The sequence below is a fragment of the Corvus brachyrhynchos genome, unplaced genomic scaffold (assembly GCF_000691975.1).
Source record: "Corvus brachyrhynchos isolate BGI_N302 unplaced genomic scaffold, ASM69197v1 scaffold122, whole genome shotgun sequence".
In the NCBI taxonomy this organism is placed as follows: domain Eukaryota; kingdom Metazoa; phylum Chordata; class Aves; order Passeriformes; family Corvidae; genus Corvus; species Corvus brachyrhynchos.
The window spans coordinates 722,198-727,837 of record NW_008236778.1 but is presented as its reverse complement, the minus strand read 5'-3'; the positions used below and the strand labels follow the sequence as shown (position 1 = coordinate 727,837).

At 53.3% G+C, this 5,640-nt stretch overlaps 1 long non-coding RNA gene across 1 annotated transcript in view; it reads left to right on the top strand.

Moving 5' to 3' along the window:
- LOC103611239 overlaps positions 1–5,640 on the top strand; it is a 30,867-nt gene that overhangs the window by 12,491 nt on the left and 12,736 nt on the right. Inside the window, exons 3-4 of the long non-coding RNA XR_552301.2 lie at positions 2,298–2,389; positions 2,795–3,174. This is a non-coding gene — a long non-coding RNA (uncharacterized LOC103611239). The remainder of the gene's footprint in view (positions 1–2,297; positions 2,390–2,794; positions 3,175–5,640) is intronic.

The following is a 5,640-nucleotide window of genomic DNA, read 5'->3' as shown; positions in this document are numbered from 1 at the left end:
CTGGGGCGTCGCAGCCACGAGACCCCCCGGCCGCGCGCGAGGCACCAACCCACACCCCAAAATCAGCCTCTTTTCATCTCATCTCCCGGTTTTGCAGTGGGAATGGCACCAAAGGCAGCTCTATCATCTTTTTTGACCGTATTTTTTAAAAATTATTGTTCAAAATGCCCTCCGTGCCTCTTGGGGACATTGCGGGGGTTGAGGCTTGGCTGCAGAATTTTCTCCTAGATGCACTAGATGACGTCTCATTCTTTGTGTACTGTGATAACATTAGTGAAACAGCTGTTTAATTATTTTTTTTACCCCTCCTCCCTCTTTTGGACTAGAAAAATTCAATAGCCTCATTTTTTCTGTTGCTGAAACCATTTCATGGCTGTTTAAGAAAGGGGAGAAGAATCAATGTGAAACAAGAGTGACTTCATCCCCTCCTGTGCGCGATGGGCTGAGGCATGAGTGCCTTCCCCTGGTCTAGGTGATCTCTGGGCACGAAGTTATTGTGCCCAGGTTAATCTGAGAGAGGGGAAAAATCTCTTCACACAACTGGTGGGGTGGGAAGCAATTAATTTTACTGCAGCACTTGAAATATGTTGGGGTGTTTTCTGAAGACTCATTGCAAGAGGTTTGTGGTTTAGGTGAAAATCTTGGTGTTCCATGAGGCCACGTTTGTTGTTCTTTTTAATTTCTCCCCATCCCTCTGTTGCCATGAGACCTGGAAACTTAAAAGCCTAAATATGCTGAGTGAGTTTAACCCTGGTGTGACGGGAATTTTGAAAGCAGATTAAAACCAACTCAAAATTTATCCCTAGAAGAAAAATAAATCCCATTTTTTGCTTGTGGGCTGATTCCGGAGCCCCAGACACGCCCGGCTGGGGGCAGCCCCATGGGGAACATGGCTTGGCTTGGCTCTAGCCTGGTCCCTGGTGGGGTCTGTGAGGTGGGAAAGGACTGGGGAAGGGGTGACTGTCACCACTGTAGCCCTTTAGCTGGAGCTGTGAAGGGTGTGCGGCCACGCGCTCCACTCTGCCTGCCAAACGTGCTTAGTCAGGAATGGGAAATACTTCCCTAAAACTTGCAAAAATGCGCTAAGGCTCTTAGCTCTTGGGCTAAGCTGCAGCTACTTAGTCCATTTCTCACTGCTTTTATTTATAAACTTCAGTCCGTGCTGGGGGATTTTTTTTTCTTCCTTTTTTCTGGTTCTTTCCCTGGGATGGGGCGCAGGAATGGTCAGAGCTGGAAGGAGAGGATGGGTCTGGGCACTGCTGCTCTCTTCCCACCAGTGCCACTCACTGGCTTTGCACCACTGCATTTTCACAGGATCAGATTGTCTCTGATTTCTGTAGTGTTAGAGGTGATTTATGGGACTAATGGACAGGAGAACAAGCTCTTTCTCCGGCCCTTCCTCGGTTAAGCCACGTCAGTTCTGCGCTGGGTGTCTAAATCCAAGTGTAGCCTGGGAGTAGCCATATCTGGAGGCAGAATTGATACGGATGGAAAGTACATAAAGTGAATATTAATATATTATTAAAACATAAAACAACCCTGTAAGGATGCTTCAAAGGGTCAGGGCTGCTCGGTTTTGGTATTTTCAAGCAGGGATGATCAGTGCTGGAGCTTTGCCACTTGGTTCCTACTGCATCGAGGGTGGCGGCCACAGGGTGCATCCCGTCAGGCTCAGGCTCCTCCTTTGAGCCAAGACTCTCCCCTCACTGAGGCTCTTTCTGCTGCTGGGTCTCCCTGTGCTTGGCCACAGTGAGTGCTCAGGACAGCCGGGATAAATCCCCGTGGCCTCAGGGTGCTCTCGGCTTGGGTTTGGCTTTGGGCCTTGGTGGAGCGGTCACTGCCCTGGGCAGGGAGGGAAACCTGGAGAACACAGCTTCCCAGAAGACAAAGAAAGAATAAAGAAGGTGGTTTTTTGACTTAGATTTACAGTTTTTGGTCCCGCTTGTAGTTTTTGAGTACTTGGAGTTGGCTTTGCCACACGACTGCAGTGAGATGCTGGCTGGCACCACATTTGGCAGGGGCAGGGAATGGTGCAACGAGAGCTTTCCCCCATTTCAAATTCCCCCAGAGCAGACCCCAGCTCCTCTTGCTCCCTACAAGGCCCCACAGACGCATCTCAGGTTAGGAAACCAGCCCAGTTTCAAAGATGCTGAGAGTTTCCCAGATGACTTCTCTCTTCCTTATTTCCATTTTGTGTCAGAAGCGTGGCTGTGATCTCCCTGTTCTGGTGTAATCCAGCCAGGGAACACGGGGCTGACATTTAATGTGTTCCCATCCTCTTTTCTCTCTCTTGCCAGGCTGGATGTGGGTTCACCCTACGTGATGCTCGTTTTCTGGCTGACAAATCGTAGGTCTCTGGCCCTGGTGAGAGTTCACTGGGAATATCCTGGTAAGTGGATTTTTAAAAATCTTGAATTTTTTTTAAAAGACTTTCCCTAAGCTCTTACACTGGGTGTGGCACCAGGCTGCCAGGATGGGCTGTCTCTATGGCAAATTCTTGGAGACAGGTGAGAGCTCATGGTGACCCCGTGGTGGGGAAAAAGAGGACCCAAAATCTCCATGGTCACCAGCACCTTCCTTGCTGACCACTTGGCCCAAAGTCTCAAACATCTTGATTTTATTCTGTGTTTAACATCTGTTCTCATGGGTTTGTTAACTCATAATCCCCAAGCCCTGGGAGAGGTGTCTGTCTCATCCACAGGAACAAAAGGCTCCTTTGGGGTTCTTTGGGGACGGGGGTGCCTGTTAAATGGAAAGGGGATAATAAAGGTGTTTCTGTTGTGTTTGGTTTTAGCTCAGATTGGCTCATTATTACATGAACCCAGGAGTGGGGGTTGTATGGAAAACCCCACCCTCCAAAAGCCATGAGCCGTGAGGAGCTGCCAGCAGGCCCTTGTCTTGAGGGACCCTCAGCAGAAGCCCCTCACCACGGCTGATCCCACTGCAGCCTCCTTCTCTCCCTGCTCCTGCTGGCAGGCCCTGGCCTGGAGCGTGATGTGGATCCTGATTTACACCAGCGTCCATCCAGGCTGACCAGGGCTGCTGACCAGGGCTGCTGACCAGCACCAGACCTCGGCGTGGGGACACAGCACCAGCTCAGGCACAGACAGGGTGCAGAGGACACCAGGACATCCCCATCCTGCCACTGCACATCGCCCTGTGGGCCACTCACTGGTGAGACTGGGGATGAGGTACCACTATGGTGGGTCACACTGGGGCGTGGGGAAACTGCATCCCTTGAGGGATGGGGATGGCAGGTAGAGCCCACACCGGTGGGCAGCTGGCCTGAGGCAGAGGTGCTGGGCAGGGGGAGAGGTGCTGGGAAGGGACAGTGCGTTTATTATCGAGGCGCAGCTGAAGCGGCTCCTTTGCCAGTGGTCAAGCCTGAATCACAAACTCCGCATTGTTTCCGAGTGTGTTCAGCACATTTCCCTTCTCCCCCTCCCTTTCCCTTTCCTCTCCTCTCACCCTTGCACAAAGCTGTCATTGTGCCGGGGACTTGGTGATGGCAGCGTTGTTATTTGGTCAAAAAAAAAAAAAAAAAGAAAAGAAAGAAGTGGGGAGGGGGGACCCAACAAGGTGAAGAGGTTTAAATCAGCTTAGCCCAAATGCCAATTAAAAACCAAAGAGGATTAGGCTTGTGATCAGCAGAATAGACAGTCATTGTACCCGGGAGGAGGTTTCCCCCTCCCCAGGCCCGACGCAGTGGTGCCGCAGGTTTCGCTGGGATCGGCACCGCGCTGCTCCCTCGGCAGAACGGAGCGGGGCAGGGGCTGCCCCTGAGCCCCGGGGCTGGGCTGTGCACCCACCAGAGCACTTGGCAGGGCAGAGACGGGTTCCTGGTGCAAAGACCTTTTCTTGCATTCCTGAAGTGTGTGCAAGGACTCTTGTCTCGCCTTGAGTTCAGCTGAGCAAGGAGAGGTTTCAACCTCTCTGCCAAGGGGAAGGTCTGCCCTTGGTCGGCTCTTGGGCTGAGAGCATCCCTTGGCTGGGGGCTGGTGGCGGGTCCCTGGGGGGAGATCCTGTCTGGGGGTCTCAGCAGACACTGTCCCCATCTTGCCAGACCCCCACGTGCAGCTCAGGTGCTTGTGCTGGCTGGGTGGCTCTCTCCAGCTGCAGGACCCTTGGTCAGACCTCTGCTCCAAAGCAGCCAGCACATCACCTTTGGTCCCAGGCCGTGGTGGCAAAGTGCCAGGACCATCACACGAGTTCTCCTCTGGGCAGTGGATGTCCAGAGAAGATTAGTTCTTCTGTGCTCTGTGGCCTGGAGATGTCATGTCAGTGCTCTCTGCTTGGTTTGGTCCTCTATGCTGCCCACTAACTTGCTGCTTCCACGGTTTGAAGTCTAAGGTAGCCAGAACCCGTGGTCCATATAGCCCTCTCACCTGTGAGAGGAACCTGGGCTGGGTGAGGTGTGTCTGGGTGCTTGCTTGGACTCAGAGTCGTGTGGCTCACCCAGCTCTCTCCCAGTGTGCCAGTAAACTGGCAAAACTCCAGGAACAGGAAGATGCTCTGTACCATCATGGTAACGGGAATCAGTCTGTGGCTGCGGCCGTTTCATTCCTTGCTCTACTGACAGAGCAGTGAAGGCAAATCCGCTGCAGCCAAAATGGCTGCACTGGTGTGAAAAGGGTGTTGCCAGAGCAGGAGTGTCCTGATGCCACACTGGCTACTTAAAACTTGTCCTCACTTAGGTAGAAAATGTAATTCTAGACTAACTTTGAGGCTATTTTGTAAAGGAAAGTTGCCAAGTGTAGGTGGGAGCTGGGCCAAGCAGGGAGTGGTTTAAGGGACATCAGCAACAAACTCAGCTGGAGCTTGAGCACCTCCACATCTGAGTGGGGCTGAGCAGCCTGAGCCCCCCTCTCTTTTAGCCTGATGCTGCCTGGCCATTGGGGGTGCAAAGGGACCCCCTGCACACCTGTCCTGCCTTTTCTCAGTGTCTCTGCAAGGTGGATCCTCTCTGCTAATGGGCACCATCTCCTGGCTGAGGTGACCTTGGAGCTTGGTGGATCCCAGTGTCCTGCTTTGCACGGGAGCCCAGGGATGGCTGCGATGCAGCTTGGTCCAGCTCCAACCATCTCCTGGAAGACACCAAGCTGAGACGTTGCTGCTGTCCACTCTAGATGCAAAATGCTCCCGGCCTTGAGCCAGGGAGAGGAAGAAGGGAGTGAAAGGGCCTTTCCCCTCGAGAGCAGAAGAAGGAGAAAGCGTCCTGCTTGTGGACCAGCAGCTGCTTGTCTCCGATCCTGGGCACGGTCAGCACTGGCTGAAGGACCACTGTGATGGTGCAACAGGCGGCTCTGGTGCTGAGGATACTCAGGGAGGCAGAAAGCAGAAAAGCTGTGGAGCAAAGGAAATGTGCATTGAAGGGACACGGAAAGGGTGAAGGGGATGTTGTGGGCTGGGAGGTGCAATGCCTCCACCTCCCTCCTTCGGAAACCCCTCGTGCCGCTGTCCCCATGCCCGGGGATGCCCAGCGGCATCCAGCGAGCGCCCGGGCTGTGGGAGCGGGGGAGAGGGCAGGATCCGTTGCTTTTTGTTGCTGCCGTGTAATTTATGATATGAGAGAGAGCTATTGTCTGGACCCATCCTGTATTTTTCCGAGGGCTTTGCCTCTCTTCCCAGACCCCCGCTGTG